Genomic DNA, 18,663 nt, shown 5'->3' on the forward strand with positions numbered 1-18,663 from the left:
CCCGATTATTTGGCTGTGAGATGTTCAGTCAGACGGGATCTGTAGAAATAACATAACAAGTGCTGCGTCAGCATGACCTGGTCTGACCACATAGAGGACTTCATGACAGGTGTGCAGAGAGAACACAGTAACCTAAACCTCTCAGTGTCTCACAAAAATATACTACTTCCAAAGGTGCAAGTACTTAAATTTATACCTGAATAAATCCGTGTATAACTGAGAAACCTCCTGACAGACGGACAGTAGGGATAGTTCAGCTACCCAACGTTCGAACACAAAGTGACCTGCAACACCGGCAACCATACCCTGAAACCCAACTATTTAGGCTCTATACTGGTGAGCCCAGTAACTGTTGCCTGTAGCAACCGCCCCTACCTATTAGCCTCCCTGAGTGTCCCAAACCCCCCCGGCGTGACCCGAAGCCTGGTTTCAAGGAGAAAGACTATGCGCCAATGCCGGAGACCCCAGAGACATCGTGCTGACAGAGACCCCGGAAACAAGATGGTCCAAACATGGACCCCGATCCTGGCCTCTCCAACCTGCCCCATGGTGTCCCCGTGACAGCCAGTAAGCACCCGTAGGAGGGTCCCGCTAACCCGGCGTGAAACTGGGCTGCCGGGGGCACCACGGGACGCCGCTGAAAAACCCCGCTGTACCTGCAAACGCCAAACCCCCCCTGGACCAAGTACCCCCCTGACCGCAGCGGCGGCTAGTGACAGCGAGCAAGCCGAGCTGCCTGTTTGACCGACCTCTGGGCTTCGGTGCGGCGCTCTGATACGTGCGCCGCTCTCAGCAGCCCACGTGACTAGCGGGGAATAGCAGTGACACCACGTAATACCCTACCCCGTAGCTACTGTGCTCGTATGCCTAGAACGAAGGACCTTATCGCCGGTTGCCAGGCATACCCGAAGGTGCCCTTACCTGACTCTCAGAAGTAAAACGTCCAGACCGGGTAAAACCGCGTAGCTCTACCGGAAGCAGCACGGTGCTGAGGCAGACACCCGTGAGTCAGGGCCTCCGCCTTAAATCACGCTCAGACTCCTCCCACAAATTAGGTCAGCTCTTCCAGCTAACCTTCACAAATGGTATCAGGTTATATGTATAGCCAAAAAATATACCTATATACATACTATTGTATGAAAGTGCATGTGCAATAACAGTAATGAGAATTAAAAAATACAATAAATTACAAATGCATATACGGAAAGTGCATGATAGTTATATCAACAGGAGTGAATTGTAAAATACTGTATGTGCATAATGTGTGCAAATATGCATAAAAGTATATGGCAGCTAGAGATGAGCGAATTTTTGAAAAATTCAATTCGGACAATTCTCTGAAAAAATTGAGTTTAGTCCGAATTTATTAGCGGCGAATTTGTACTAAAAATGGCTATTTCTGGCCTACAGAGAGCCTCAATAGGGGTATAGAACACTTCGCCTTGCTGTCACACGAATAGGGAGTATGCTGGGTTAGTGAAATAATACTGTTATTCAGTTTGACATGCAGTTTACAAGCGGCACAATGACAGAGCCTGGAGTTGGCGGCAGCATGAGGAGACCATGTAGTGGCTGAATGACACAGCATGGAGGTGGCGGAAGCATGAGGAGACCATATAGTTGCAGAATCAGACAGCCTGGTGGTGGCAGCAGCATGAGGAGAACATATGGTGGCAGAATGAGACAGCCTGGAGCTGGCATCAGCATGAGGAGAACATATGGTGGCAGAATGACACAGCCTGGAGGTGGCAACAGCCTGATGAGAACATAGGGCCTCACAATTGATAAGATTAAAGATATTTTGAACATTTAAATTGAAGATTTCAAATAAATTAACCCAAAAAGTTTTATTTAATGTGCCAGCAGCATGAGGAGACAACATCGCGGTACAGTGACACAGCCTGGAGTTGGCGGCAACATGAGGAGACCATATAGTGGCTGAATGACACAGCGTGGAGGTGTTGGCAGCATGAGGAGACCATATAGTGGCTGAATGGCACAGCGTGGAGGTGTTGGCAGCATGAGGAGACCATTTAGTGTCTGAATGACCTAGCCTGGAGTTGGAGGAAGCATGAGGAGACCGTATAGTGGCTGAATGACACAGCCTGGAGGTGGCGGAAGCATGAGGAGACCATATAGTTGCAGAATGAGACAGTCTGGTGGTGGCAGCAGCATGAGGAGAACATATGGTGGCAGAATGCGACAGCCTGGAGCTGGCATCAGCATGAGGAGAACATATGGTGGCAGAATGAGGCAGCCTGGAGGTGGCATTAGCAGCATCAGGAGTCCTGAAAGTGATCCGGTGACATAGTGGGGCAGTGGGTGGCAATACGAGTACCAGGTGACTGGGGTGGGTGAAAAAAAAAAAAGAGAACTTGGCATCAGATGTGTGGCATCAGGCGGGTGGCAGGATCATACTCAGAAGAAAACTGTCTTTTTTGTGAAAGTGTTAGTGTGCACAAGTAAGTATTGAGGATGTGTATTATGTAAAACTTAACTTTTAATAATATTCTTAGGATAAAATATATGTACCCCAAATTTTTGGGAATTCAAACAAAAGGAAAGGTGTGCAAAAAACACCATGTGCCACCAATACCACCAAGTATTGATGTCATGCAAAGACCTCTAAAAGGTGGAAGGGAACAACGTATGGTTCATTGTAACCAATGGGGGTAAAACTGTAAGGCCCTATTCTCGCCCTATTTATTCCCTTCTTGGCAAGTGTTACTCGCCCAAAAAGGGTGGCTCCCCACAGGAAACTCTCCCTATTTCCACCTAAAAATCCTGGGAAATTGCAGTGTTTGTAGGTGGAAACAGAGGTTCCTGTGTGGGGCCACCCTCTTGCTGCCACCAACTCCAGGCTGTGCCATTCAGCCTCTATATGGTCTGCTCATGCTTCTGCCACCTCCAGGCTGTGTCATTCAGCAACTATATGGTCTCCTCTTGCTGCCGCCAACTCCAAGCTGTGCCATTTAGCCACTATATGGTCTCCTCTTGCTGTCGCCAACTCCGGGCTGTGTCATTCAGCCACTATATTGTCTGCTCATGCTTCCGCCACCTCCAGGCTGTGTCATTCAGCAACTATATGGTCTCCTCAGACTGATGCCACCTCCAGGCTCTGTCACTGTGCCGCTCTGCAACAGTGACTCTAATAGCGATGCCTGTAATATGTCATACCTAATAACAGTATTTTTCACTAACCCAGCACACTCCCTATGCGTGTTACAGCAAGGCAAAGTGTTCTACACCCCTATTGAGGCTCTCTGTAGCCCAGAAATAGCCATTTTTAATAGAGATTTGGCGCAAATAAATTTGGACCGAACCTAGTTTTTGGGAAAATTCGGCGAATCAGCCAAATCGAATTTTTCAAAAAATTTGCACATCTCTAATGTATGCTCTCACATTGTGGCCTGGAGATGACCTTGGGTGCAAACCTCCCAGAACTTTACACGATGACATGATCACCTCTATACAGACCCAGATCTGTCTCAGGTTAGAAGATTCTAGCAACTGGAATGATATTTAGTTCTCTGATGTGGAAAGGTCTTGGTCATTTTTCTGATAGTAGGTTTCAGCTGGAGAGGGTTGCTGACTGGGCCTAACTTTACTGACAGGACCTAGCAGAGATAATAGAGCCTGGTCTGCACGTTAGCCTAAGTTAGACCACACTGCTCTGTTTTATGGGTCCAGCCTCTCTGAAGAGAGAGAGAGGGTTGGATTTGGGAACTCCTTCCTCAGCCCTTTCCAGAACTTTGTACAGAGAAACTGACTGGGCATCTTTTACAAGTAATCCACTATTGGTGGCAGCAAATGTGCAAACATTAGCCCCACAGATCTGTAATACCTCAGTGTATGCTAAAATGGTGTGATATTCAAAATATAGATTTAGGCATTTAGAAATAGATTCTTCTTTTTACTTTTGTAGCTGTAACATAGGCCCCAGGACACTGCACTTATTCTATTTCTCCTAAACTTTCAAGACTGAGGGGATAGTCATTACAAGGGCCTCTTAGCTGTCTTTGCCTTTGTGGACCTCTGGTCGGACCAGACATTTGTGTCGCTGCTTGGAACCAACCTGTAATGTGTCTTACAAGTCTTTTAAGTGGATCAACTATCTCAGGAACTGCTCATTTAAACATCTACACTCCACATGGGTTAACTCCTTCAATGCCATCTGCCAATGCAGGCACTGCTGATTTTGGAACTGATCAAAATATGTGCCTTCACTATGTGGATGAAATTAAGTAAAAGTTACCCTTTTACCCTGGTTTCTACTGCACACATAACACCTATGGTCTTCTGTTTACCATTGCCCAAGACATTGTTAATTGGAAAGTCCCCTAGTGGATAAAGACTGACCACCTTCTGTGCAGCCCCTCTTCTTACATTGGTAATGACTCTTAAGGGGGGACACCCAGGTTCTTTCTGTCCACTCCAGCCACCTTTGACATCTGTGACAGGCCTACTCTTGAATGAGTGGGACTACATGTGCCTGCAGACCCAGCCCTACCAGTGTCCTCCCCGGGGTCACCATAGGCAGACAGTGAATAGCAATGCATACTGTACGAGAAGAGGTTATCCAGAGATAAACAGGAGTCCCTGCTCCTGTAAATATAGTACTATCCATAAACCCGAGAGTTTATTGGGAATTTTGACTTCCCTATTGAAGTCAATGGGGAAAATCCAAAATAAACCTGTAACACTCATGGTTCAGTAGACAGGAACACTTGTCGGAGTGGATCCGCTGAACCTGTGTGGCAGATGACACAGGCCGTATCAGGGAGTGGGGTCTAAGGGGCTGCTGGTTTTCACCAGACCCGCCTGTTCCCCCCTGCCTATCCTATGGCCAGAGACCGCTGCCGCCCGCTTCTCTCCCCCTGCCGGTCCTGAGTCCAACCACCGCCGCTGCCCCATTACCTCCCCCATCCCCGGTTTTATAATTACCTGTTCCTGGGGTCCGCGCTACTTCTGGCTCCGGTAGCATCCTGAGCTGTCACTGTGCGCACTGATGGTGATGTCGCGTTGAGGACGTCACTCGTCACTGCGAGCGCAGCGCACAGCAAAAGCGCAGGACGCCGACACTAGGGAAACAAAGATCTGGCAGGGGTATGTGGGAGGTGCAGAAACTTATAACAGTGTGAAAGGTGAAACGGATAATTACGTGCGCACTGGCCCTTTAAATCTTAGAGCTCCGGAGCGCACGAGCCATAGGAGGCAGGGGGCACGCACGCCAGAGCTAAGAGGAAGCAGCAGGGGACAGAGGTGAGTGACGGGCTGGGATTCGCATGCGGGCGCATCCCGCGATGCAAACCTCAGCCCTGCCGGCTGGGGAAGAGAAGGGGACAATGCGCTCACGGCCAGAGTGAGTGGCCGTAGCGCAAGTTATCACAAAACCCCAGGCGCACCTGAAAGAATTCACATGCTAATAGCCGACAAAAAGTCGCACACTATAGGACAACTATGTGTATGAAAATAAATGAATTATATTAATAATAAATGACATAAAAAGAGTACAAACATTTTTATTAGTAAATCACAAAGACCATATTAAAAAGAATCACCACAAGGAGAGAAGAGGATAGGGTAAAAAAAAAAAAAATCCTTTCAAACTAAACCACATGGGAAGCAGCTGGGATCGATAGATATTGATTCTTTAGGGCCGATACCGAACTTTGAGGCCGATAGCCGACCTTCTGGTATAAGTTATCGGCTATTTCTCCCCCCCCCCCCCCCCCCAGCGCAGAAGCCGCTGCAGATCAATGATTTAAAGCGGGCGCTTTAAATCAATGAACTGCAGGGGCTTTTGCGGGGCCAGAGACCGCCGACGCCATCCGCTTCTCTCCCCCGGCCTGTCCTGGGGTCCTGAGTCCAACCACCACCACCTCTGCCCACCCTCTGCCTATCCTCTGGCCAGAGACCGCCGCCGCCCGCTTCTCTACCCCTGCAGGTCCTGAGTACAACCACCGCCGCTGCCCCATTGCCTCCCCCATCCCCGGTGTTATAATTACCTGTTTCCGGGGGTCCGCGCTACTTCTGGCTCCGGCGGCGTCCTGAGCTGTCACTGTGCGCACTGACGGTGACGTTGCGTTGAGGACGTCACTCTTCATTGCGCAGCGCACAGCAATAGCGCAGGACGCCGCAGGAGCCAGAAGTAGCGCGGACCCCCGGAAACAGGTAATTATAACACCGGGGATGGGGGAGGCAATGGGGCAGCGGCGGCGGTCTCTGGCCGGGGGATTGGGGCATTATTGGCAAAACAGTAAAAATTTACAACAGGTACATACAGCGTCAGCCAAAGACCCCAGTGTCCCACCACACCAATGCATTTCGCAAATTGCTTTGTCGAAGCCTTCAAACATAGCAATTTGCGAAATTTTCAAAAGGAAAATAAAAATCGATGGATCCTTAGGGACCAAAAGAGCTGCATCTTGAAGGGGTTAAATAGATGATAACCTTATGTTCTGTGTTTGAATGTATGTATTGTCCTGCACAGTATAGTTTACGTATTATTTAAGGACACGGGCACATAAACGAAAGGGAGTGGGAATTACGTAAAATAAGCAACCATAAACAATAGATGAAGACTTGAGGTTGTTTTGTGGTTTACTGTCTTTATAAACAATCGGATCAATCTGTCACCGGGGATCATGGCGTCTTCCTGAGCGTTTCCCTCTGTACCCACTGTACTGCTGATTGTCGCAGCTTCCTGCTCGATGCTATCGCCGCAGCCTGTGATGTTTCATGTCCTAGGAAAGGAAACAGACAATGAAGGTTTAGACAATGCCATGCCAGGGACAGACAAGGAGGCATCGGTGCAGCCACCTACATGATGGCCGTCCAGAGGCTCCGCTGTAAGAGCAAACCCAAGGGAAGGATCTCAGTAAAGGGGGTTATGTCATGACGATAGCCCTTCCCAAATACTATAGCTAGACTCTAATCATAGAAGCAGAGAGCTTCTTAGAAATAGGGGCCCCTACTCTGGTGGACAGGGCCCATCATGTATTACATGGTGACCCATCTACAGTGGTATTCATAGGAGAGAGGGGGCCCCACAGCAAAGCTCAAACCAAGCCTCCAATTATAGTGATTTGGCAGCAAGGTCAAAAGGGTTTGTGTGTTTATTTCCTTTTTTTTTTCCATGACCCAATGGTCAATACCTCCCATCCCCCAAACCCCCCCCCCCCCAATAAATTGCTGACAACGCAGTACCCTGGAGAGAAGGGTATAAATAGAAAATGGAATGGGATCAACTGGGTCTGGGCCCTGTCTCTCTAAGGGCCCCATAGAAGCTCAATGGTCTGCCTCTATGGAACCTATGCCCTTGCCTATTCTTCAAAAAGCATGTGAAAACTCAAGTAGGATATATACCCCACTATAGTTCTGTTTTGATTCTCTTTAGCCACCTGGAGGCTCCACTTGTTTTCGTCCTTGGCTTTTGGTTATTGGGCCTGTCAGACCTTCTGCATAGGTCACTGAATGCGGCCCTGTTACTGTGTGGAGGGCACTAATACTGTGGGGATGCCACTACTTTTACTGTGTGGGGCCAAAGAGAGGCTCTATTATTGTCTGGGGCACTATCTTTTTGGTTCTAGAATGCCTACAGTGTCTTATAATTTCCTCCCTAGTAATTTCCAAGCAGCTAGGTATGTCTATCCAGTATACCTAAGATAACCCACCTTGTGAACCTCTTTGCTTATGCACTAATGCTGTAGGTGACATATTCACGACATTCATGGACTGAAAAATTGTATCACTGGGCAATGGAGAAATATGGCACGGATAGATGGATCCAGATCTCTGCGGAAAAACATGGCCTGGTCAGATGGATCCAGATCTCTGTGGAGAAATATGGCCTGGTCAGATGGATCCAGATCTCTGTAGAGAAACATGGCCTGGTTAGATGGATCCAGATCTCTATGGAGAAACATGGCCTGGTCAGATAGATCCAGATCTCTGTGGAGAAACATTGCCTGGTCAGAAGGATCCAGATCTCTATGGAGAAACATGGCCTGGTCAGATGGATCCCGATCTCTATAGAGAAACATGGCCTGGTCAGATAGATCCAGATCTCTGTGGAGAAACATGACCTGGTCAGATGGATCCAGATCTCTGTGGAGAAACATGGCCTGGTCAGATAGATCCAAATCTATGTGAGAAACTTGGCCTGGTCAGATGGATCCAGCTCTCTGTGGAGAAACATGGCCTGGTCAGATGGATCCAGATCTCTGTGGAGAAACATGGCCTGGTCAGATGGATCCAGATATCTGTGGAGAAACATGGCCTGGTCAGATGGATCCAGATCTCTGTGGAGAAACATGGCCTGGTCAGATGGATCCAGATCTCTGTGGAGAAACATGGCCTGGTCAGATTGATCCAGATCTCTATAGAGAAACATGGCCTGGTCAGATGGATCCAGATCTCTGTGGAGAAACATGGCCTGGTCAGATGGATCCAGATCTCTGTGGAGAAACATGGCCTGGTCAGATGGATCCAGATCTCTGTGGAGAAACATGGCCTGGTCAGATGGATCCAGATCTCTGTGGAGAAACATGGCCTGGTCAGATTGATCCAGATCTGTGGAGATACATGGCCTGGTCAGATGGATGCAGATCTCTGTGGAGAAACATGGCGTGGTCAGATGGATTCAGATCTCTGTGGAGAAACATGGCCTGGTCAGATGGATCCAGATCTCTGTAGAGATACATGGCCTGGTCAGATGGATGCAGATCTCTGAGGAGAAACATGGCCTGGGTTGATGGATGCAGATCTCTGAGGAGAAACATGGCCTGGGTTGATGGATCCAGATCTCTGTGGAGAAACATGGCCTGGTCAGATGGATCTAGATCTCTGTAGAGAAACATGGCCTGGTCAAATGGATCCAGATCTCTATGGAGAAACATGGCCTGGTCAGATGGATCTAGATCTCTGTAGAGAAACATGGCCTGGTCAAATGGATCCAGATCTCTATGGAGAAACATGGTCTGGTCAGATGGATCCAGATCTCTGTGGAGAAACATGACCTGGTCAGATGGATCCAGATCTCTATAGAAAAACATGGCCTGGTCAAATGAATCCAGATCTCTATAGAAAAACATGGCCTGGTCAAATAAATCCAGATCTCTGTGGAGAAACATGGCCTGGTCAGATGGATCCAGATCTCTATAGAGAAACATGGCCTGGTCATATGGATTCAGATCTCTACGGAGAAACATGGCCTGGTCAGATGGATCCAGATCTCTATAGAGAAACATGGCCTGGTCACATGGATCCAGATCTCTGAGGAGAAACATGGCATGGTCAAATGGATCCAGATCTCTCTGGAGAAACATAGCCTGGTCAGAAGGGTCCAGATCTCTGTGGAGAAACATGACCTGGTCAGATAAATCCAGATCCCTGAGAAGAAACATGGCCTGGTCAGATGGATCCAGATCTCTATAGAGAAGCATGGCCTGGTCAGATAGATCCAGATCTCTGTGGAGAAACATGACCTGGTCAGATGGATCCAGATCTCTTTGAAAAAACATGACCTGGTCAGATGGATCCAGATCTCTGTGGAGAAACATGACCTGGTCAGATGGATCCAGATCTCTGTGGAGAAACATGGCCTGGTCAGATAGATCCAAATCTATGTGAGAAACATGGCCTGGTCAGATGGATCCAGATCTCTGTGGAGAAACATTGTCACGATTCGGCTTACAGTTTGTGGATCCACTGTGTCAGCGAGGGATTGGCGTGGACCGTGCTGGTGGACCGGTTCTAAGAGGCTACTGGTGTTCACCAGAGCCCACCGCAAAGCGGGATGGTCTTGCTGCGGCAGTAGCAACCAGGTCGTATCCACTAGCAACGGCTCAACCTCGCTGACTGCTGAGAAGGCGTGGGACAGAAGGACTAGGCAGAGGCAAGGTCAGACGTAGCAGAAGGTCGGGGCAGGCGGCAAGGTTCGTAGTCAATATGGATAGCAGGAGATCAGGTAACACAGGCTTGGACAACACTAAACGCTTTCACTGGCACAAGGCAACAAGATCCGGCAAGGGAGTGCAGGGGAAGTGATGTGATATAGCCAGGGAGCAGGTGGAAGCCAATTAAGCTAATTGGGCCAGGCACCAATCATTGGTGCACTGGCCCTTTAAGTCTCAGAGAGCTGGCGCGCGCGCGCCCTAGAGAGCGGAGGCGCGCGCGCCAGCACATGACAGCCGGGGACCGGGACGGGTAAGTGACTTGGGATGCGATTCGCGAGCGGGCGCGTCCCGCTGTGCGAATCGCATCCCCGCCGGCAATGTCAGTGCAGCGCTCCCGGTCAGCGGGTCTGACCGGGGCGCTGCAGGGAGAGAGACGCCGTGAGCGCTCCGGGGAGGAGCAGGGACCCGGAGCGCTCGGCGTAACAAACATGACCTGGTCAGATGGATCCAGATCTCTGTGGAGAAACATGGCCTGGTCAGATAGATCCAAATCTATGTGAGAAACATGGCCTGGTCAGATGGATCCAGATCTCTGTGGAGAAACATGACCTAGTCAGATGGATCCAGATCTCTGTGGAGAAACATGACCTGGTCAGATGGATCCAGATCTCTGTGGAGAAACATGGCCTGGTCAGATGGATCCAGATCTCTATAGAGAAACATGGCCTGGTCACATGGATCCAGATCTCTGAGGAGAAACATGGCCTGGTCAAATGGATCCAGATCTCTCTGGAGAAATATAGCCTGGTCAGAAGGGTCCAGATCTCTGTGGAGAAACATGACCTGGTCAGATAAATCCAGATCCTGAGAAGAAACATGGCCTGGTCAGATGGATCCAGATCTCTATAGAGAAGCATGGCCTGGTCAGATAGATCCAGATCTCTGTGGAGAAAGATGACCTGGTCAGATGGATCCAGATCTCTTTGGAGAAACATGACCTGGTCAGATGGATCCAGATCTCTGTGGAGAAACATGACCTGGTCAGATGGATCCAGATCTCTGTGGAGAAACATGGCCTGGTCAGATAGATCCAAATATATGTGAGAAACATGGCCTGGTCAGATGGATCCAGATCTCTGTGGAGAAACATGACCTGGTCAGATGGATCCAGATCTCTGTGGAGAAACATGGCCTGGTCAGATAGATCCAAATCTATGTGAGAAACATGGCCTGGTCAGATGGATCCAGATCTCTGTGGAGAAACATGACCTAGTCAGATGGATCCAGATCTCTGTGGAGAAACATGACCTGGTCAGATGGATCCAGATCTCTGTGGAGAAACATGGCCTGGTCAGATGGATCCAGATCTCTGTGGAGAAACATGACCTGGTCAGATGGATCCAGATCTCTATAGAGAAACATGACCTGGTCAGATGGATCCAGATCTCTGTGGAGAAACATGACCTGGTCAGATGGATCCAGATCTCTGTGGAGAAGCATGGCCTGGTCAGATAGATCCAGATCTCTGTGGAGAAACATGACCTGGTCAGATGGATCCAGATCTCTTTGGAGAAACATGGCCTGGTCAGATAGATCCAGATCTCTGTGGAGAAACATGACCTGGTCAGATGGATCCAGATCTCTGTGGAGAAACATGGCCTGGTCAGATGGATGCAGATCTCTGAGGAGAAACATGTCCTGGTCAGATGGATCCAGATCTCTATAGAGAAACATGTCCTGGTCAGATGGATCCAGATCTCTGTGGAGAAACATGGCCTGGTCAGATGGATGCAGATCTCTGAGGAGAAACATGTCCTGGTCAGATGGATTCAGATCTCTATAGAGAAACATGTCCTGGTCAGATGGATCCAGATCTCTGTGGAGAAACATGGCCTGGTCAGATGGATGCAGATCTCTGAGGACAAACATGGCCTGGTCAGATGGATCCAGATCTCTATAGAGAAACATGTCCTGGTCAGATGGATCCAGATCTCTATAGAGAAACATGGCCTGGTCAGATGGATCCAGATCTCTATAGAGAAACATGTCCTGGTCAGATGGATCTAGATCTCTGTGGAGAAACATGGCCTGGTCAGATGGATCCAGATCTCTATAGAGAAACATGTCCTGGTCAGATGGATCCAGATCTCTATAGAGAAACATGTCCTGGTCAGATGTATCCAGATCTCTATAGAGAAACATGTCCTGGTCAGATGGATCTAGATCTCTGTGGAGAAACATGGCCTGGTCAGATGGATCCAGATCTCTATAGAGAAACATGTCCTGGTCAGATGGATCCAGATCTCTATAGAGAAACATGTCCTGGTCAGATGGATCCAGATCTCTATAGAGAAACATGGCCTGGTCAGATGGATCCAGATCTCTATAGAGAAACATGTCCTGGTCAGATGGATCCAGATCTCTATGGAGAAACATGGCCTAGTCAGGTGGATCCAGATCTCTGTGACGCTTGGAGCATCGGCAGACGAAGTGTGCACAGCACACAAAACGGGTACCATCAGTCCCATGGAGGCGCCCCCACATCTTTGACCACTATACCCACTAATGTATCTTCAATAAAGGAAGTTGAACACGACCGGTGAGTGCGGCTTAGTTACTGTCTATATCTTCTACTATCACCGCTAATAAATCAAACATTGTGTGTCTATAATGTGGAAAATACCCCATTCGGCATCAGTCCTCTATCTTTTTCAGTCCAATTTCATTCCACTTTTCGTTTTGGAGACGTCTGACAGAAAGCTTCATGAATAATGAAAACCTCAATAAGTAATTCCTCCAAACAACCGGAAACCATTCATCTCATATATGAAATAATCCACATTTCATGCAAAATCAGAATAGAAGATCCCCAGCAGTTTATCCCACTTTCTAGCTGAAGCTTCCCATCGGGCATAAGACTATGATTCATGATTATTTCATGCGCATCCTAATGGGTTTGAGCTGTTTCCAAACACTGGCAACATAATATACATTTATGCCATTATCCTGCCTGGCTCCTGGGTGAGATTAAAGCAGAAAAGATGGAATAAAGAAGATGTATTATTGAGAGATAATAATCTAGCAGGGTCCGCGAGGACAGAGCCAGACCTGCGGGTGCAACTGGCATTATAAATGACAAAAAAAATGACAGCGGGCGAGCAGGACTGAGACTGCGCAGATGGGAGATAAGACTGTATCATATGCCACAGAGCCATTTACTGCAATGGAAAATGCTATATACTCTAGTGTTTCCCAAACAGCGTGCCCCCTGCTGTTGCAAAAATACAACTCTCAGCATGCCCGGACAGTCTTAGGTCCCCCTTTATTTAGGACATGTAGTAAAAAGAAGACAGAGTGCCTCAGGGTGACACTGTATGGATAGTACTGATACTTCTTACCTGAAAAGGTCCTCACCTTTGAGGGTTGTGTGAGAGCACAACACCTATAGCAGTGGTTTCCAACCTGTGGACCTCCAAATGTTGCAAAACTACAACTCCCAGCATGCCCGGACAGCCGTTGGCTGTCCAGGCATGCTGGGAGTTGTAGTTTTGCAACATCTGGAGGTCCGCAGGTTGGAGACCACTGACCTATAGTCACCTTTTGACCAACTGGCCCAATCCGAAGGGGAGGGGTGAAGAGAGGGAGTGGCTGGTGAGAGACAAAGGCAGAAAGAAAGAAAGACACAGAGAAAAGGCTGCAGCTTTAAGTAAGTGTTATATCCCCCAAGTGGTAAATTCATAGATTACACTGTTTAGTACTGCTCTATAATGTCCTCTAAGCCACTAATGCTTCTGAGGGTGTGCTATAGGGATATAGGGGAGCAGGATCTCCTCTTCTGTGTGTAGCCAATGCATGGGAGACACCATAGACATTAGGCTCCACTCACTAGCTGAGAGACCTTCATAGGGTGACACTGTATGGAGCCACAATAGTACTGATACTTCTTACTTGAAAAGGTCCTCACCTTTGAGGGTTGTGTGAGAGCACAACACCTATAGTCACCTTTTGACCAACTGGCCCAATCCAAAGGGGAGGGGTGAAGAGAGGGAGTGGCTGGTGAGAGACAAAAGCAGAAAGAAAGACACAGAGAAAAGGCTGCAGCTTTAGGTAAGTGTTATATCCCCCAAGTGCTACATTCATAGATTCCACTGTTTAGTACTGCTCTATAATGTCCTCTAAGCTGCTAATGCTTCTGGGGGTGTGCTATAGGGAAATAGGGGAGCAGGTTCTCCTCTTCTGTGTGTAGCCAATGTATGGAAGACACCATAGACATTAGGCTCTACCCACAAGCTGAGTGACCTTCATAGGGTGACACTGTATGGAGCCACAATAGTACTGATACTTCTTACTTGAAAAGGTCCTCACCTTTGAGGGTTGTGTGAGAGCACAACACCTATAGTCACCTTTTGACCAACTGGCCCAATCCAAAGGGGAGGGGTGAAGAGAGGGAGTGGCTGGTGAGAGACAAAGGCAGAAAGAAAGACAAAGAGAAAAGGCTGCAGCTTTAAGTAAGTGTTATATCCCCCAAGTTCTAAGTTCATAGATTACACTGTTTGGTACTGCTCTATAATGTCCTCTAAGCCACTATTGCTTCTGGGGGTGTGCTATAGGGATATAGGAGAGAAAGATCTCCTCTTCTGTGAGTAGCCAATGTATGGAAGACACCATAGACATTAGGCTCTACCCACTAGCTTAGTGACCCTCATAGGGTGACACTGTATGGAGCCAGAATAGTACTGATACTTCTTCAAATGGTGCTCACCCCTGAGGGTGGTGTGAGAAGACAACACCTATAGTGGCCTTATTGACCAACTGGTCCTTAGGTAGTCCAATCTGAGGGAGTTGCAGCCTCAACGGGTAAAGTTGCCAGACCCCAAGGAAGGGGAGACTATTCCCTGAAGGGCATAAGGACAATAAACTGGACGATTTATAACTTGGACGTATGAAGTCTCATTTATATCCTGGTCTTATCCAACCATTTAGGGACCATGAAAACTCTCATGCCCAACCAAGGCGTAAAAAAACAACGTCCTTAATGTAGATAATACTTTGTAAATTGCTTCTTTCCTTAACGTGAAGTGACACGTTGATTAATGTAAGTTTTTTCAATCTAATCGGGAACAAAGAGAGATGAATATTGTGACACGCTGATAAAACGTGTCCCTGACGTAGTTAAGTCTCATTTATCCCAGTTAAGCTACATTAGACCTTCAGCTCAATGTCGCTATAGGCCGATAATTATGATAAGTACCCGATCCAGACATAGTTTTTAGTTGACTTTAGAAATCGCTAGTTTTCCCTTGTGTTCCGGCAAAGTGAGTTTTTGGTGCATTTGCATGTGAAATTATTCTTGGAGCCAGAAAAAGAGAATAAAGGTGAACGAGCTGTTTCTGTGACAAATGTAGAGGGAACAGTAAAAACAACTAAAACAAGCTGGTATGAAATGTTAGATCATACTGAAAGGGGTACTCCACACTTAAACATCGTATCCCCTATCCAAAGGATAGGGGATAAGATGTCTGATGGCGGGGGGTCCAGCCGTTGGCACCCCCTGCAATCTCTGGCCTGGCACCCTGGCATTCTGAACATTTATGTTCAGGATGACGGTTTCGGGTGCCCATGGTTGTGACATCACATTCCCTCCTTTCATGTCTATGGGAGGGGGTGTGACGGCTGCAGCCATCACGCCCCCTCCCATAGACATGAATGGAGGGGGCACAGTGTGACGCTGCCCGGGTGCTAGAGATCGAAGGGGTCTCAGCACATGCACTTTATATATATATATATAACTTATTAAAGAAATATGTGTTTTTTTTAGTTATCAGGTTCCCCTCCGCTTTTCCTAAACTCATCATCCACTAAAAGAAACAGGTCACTGGGGATCAGTTACAGCTGCCCATAGAAGTCTATGGAGAGAAGAGGGGTGAACAGAGTGGCTAGAGAGAGAGAAAGAGACAAAGGGAGAAAGAAAGACACAGAGAAAAGGCTGCAGCTTGTAGTAAGTATTATATCCCCCCTAGTGCTAAATTCACAGATTACACTGCTAAGTACGGCTCTGTAATGTCCTCAAAGCTGCTACTGATACTGAGGGTGTAATATTGGAATACAGTGACCCCTCGACCTACGATGGCCCCGACATATGATAATTTCAACATGCGATGGCCTCTCAGAGGCCATCGCATGTTGAAGGCAGCATCCACATACTATGCTTTTTTATGTCGGGGCCATCGCATAAACGGCTATCCGGCAGCGCTAACTGCTTCAGCTGCAGCCGGATAGCCGTTGTGTGTAGCCAGTGTATGGGAGACACCATAGACATTAGGCTCCACCCACCAGCTGAGTGACAACTGAAAATTAGAGATACAGTCTGCAGTAGGTGAAACTAGTGAAAAATACCCTGTTATATTATGGACAAAAATAGGGCTATATACTATACTATTCTTAAAGGTGTACTCCTCTGCTCAGCGTTCGGATATCACGGCCCCGCCACCCATGTGACATCAAACCCCGCCCCCTCAATGCAAATCTATAGGCGGGGCCGTAATGTCACGATCCCCCAGCGCTGGCTCTAAGTGTTTAGACATTTTGTTCCGAATGCTGAGCAGCGGAGTACTCTTTTAACTCATTGGCAATGACACAGGCTCAAGAGCTAAATGTTAACATCAGACATCATGCTAATGTCGGACATTTAACCCTTTAAATGCCATGATCAATAGTGATAGTGCAGCATTTAAAAATAAAAGTTTCATCTGCTGGTCGGTTTTAGGGGTGGGGTCTGATCAGTACCCCCGTAGCATGATTGTGGGTTGCTGATCAGTTAATATGTTGGATGGATGTCTACTGGAGGCCTCTTTATCGGCCATATTACCTTTGCTAATACAGTCTGTCTTAGACTTAGCATACCACCGATTCCACTGAGCAATGCTATACAATAGCACAGTAATGACCAGTATAAGCAATCCAAAAATTGCTTATAATAGTCCCTATGGAGATATAAAAACTGTAAAAATGAAAAAATAAAATAAAATGTAATTACCCCCTTTTTTCCCATCATTTTTATTTCACCCCACAAATATTTTTTTTCCTCGGTTTCTTTCACTGTAGATTTAGTGACTAAATTATCACTGTCCTTACAAAGTAAGTAATGGTTCGTACTCTGATTGGTCCCCGGTTATTAGTGGTGTACCCCAAGGTTCTGTACTGGGCCCGCTGTTGTATAATTTATTTATCAATGATATAGAGGATGGTATTAACAGCTCTGTTTCTATCTTTGCAGATGACACCAAGCTTTGTAGCACGGTACAGTCTATAGAGGATGTGCATAAGTTACAGGATGACTTGGATAGACTAAGTGTCTGGGCATCCACTTGGCAAATGAGGTTCAATGTGGATAAATGTAAAGTTATGCATCTGGGTACTAATAACCTGCATGTGTCGTATGTCTTAGGGGGGATTAAACTGGCAGAGTCACTGGTAGAGAAGGATCTGGGTGACTTGTAGATCACAGACTACAGAATAGCACAATGTCAGGCTGCTGCTTCCAAAGCCGGCAGGATATTGTCATGTATCAAAAGAGGCATGGACTCAAGGGACAGGGACATAATACTCCCCCTTTATAAAGCATTGGTACGGCCTCACCTGGAATATGCTGTTCAGTTTTGGGCACCTGTCCATAAAAGGGACACTGCGGAGTTGGAAAGGGTGCAGAGACGCGCGACTAAACTAATATGGGGCATGGAACATCTTAGCTATGAGGAGCGATTAAAGGAGTTACAATTGTTTAGTCTTGAGAAGAGACGTTTAAGGGGGGATATGATAAACGTATATAAGTATATAAATGGCCCATACAAAAAATATGGAGAAAAACTGTTCCAGGTTAAACCCCCCCAAAGGACGAGGGGGCACTCCCTCCGTCTGGAGAAGAAAAGGTTTAGTCTAAAGGGGCGGCACGCCTTCTTTACCGTGAGGACTGTGAATTTATGGAACGGTCTACCTCAGGAACTGGTCACAGCAGGAACAATTAACAGCTTTAAAACAGGATTAGATACATTCATGGAACAAAATAAGATTAATGCTTATGAAGAAATATAAAATCCCATCCCTTCCCCAATATCGCGCCACAACCCTACCCTTCAATTCACTGGTTGAACTTGATGGACATATGTCTTTTTTCGACCGTACTAACTATAAAGTAAAATTGGTCCCCCATAAAAGCCCTCATATGGGTCTGGAGATGGAAACATATTGGAAGAGTGACGGCTAATAGAAGGAGAGGAGGAAAAACGAAAATGCAAAAATGGCAACACGGCCATGCCCCCTCAATGCAAGTCTATGGAAGGGGGCGTGACGGTCGTCACGACCCCTCCCGTCGACTTGCATTGAGGGGGCGTGACCGTGATGTCACAAGGGGCGTGGCCGACCCCCGCAGCAAGAAAACAGCGTTCAGGACATTTACTTCCGAACGTTGGCCAGTGGAGTACCCCTTTAACATAGGCCAGAAGAATATTACAGTATATATCATCCCTGGTCTCTACTGACCTCTCAACACTTCCAGACAACACTAAATAAGGAGATTACAATTGAAAGATTTTATAGCTATAGTGTTCATGGAAGATTGCAGCTCCCCAGCTCCTTTCTCTCTCATGACAGGATGTTGTCTAGTCCTCTCATTGTCAGTGTGGTGTTGTCTCAGCAGCTCAAGGCTCCTCCCTCTCTCCTGACAGAAAGTTGTGTAGGCCTCTCATTGTCAGTGTGGTGTTGTCTC

At 47.3% G+C, this 18,663-nt stretch overlaps 1 protein-coding gene across 1 annotated transcript in view; it reads right to left on the reverse strand.

The window, feature by feature from the left end:
* Positions 1 to 6,249: 6,249 nt before the first annotated feature.
* The window catches only part of NUF2 (NUF2 component of NDC80 kinetochore complex), a 98,694-nt gene continuing 86,280 nt past the window's right edge, over positions 6,250 to 18,663 (reverse strand). The window contains exon 15 of the mRNA XM_056523301.1: positions 6,250 to 6,746. The gene's annotated coding sequence lies outside the window, so the exon portion shown is untranslated. The remainder of the gene's footprint in view (positions 6,747 to 18,663) is intronic.

Source organism: Hyla sarda, chromosome 6 (genome assembly GCF_029499605.1).
Source record: "Hyla sarda isolate aHylSar1 chromosome 6, aHylSar1.hap1, whole genome shotgun sequence".
NCBI classification, from domain to species: Eukaryota; Metazoa; Chordata; class Amphibia; order Anura; family Hylidae; genus Hyla; species Hyla sarda.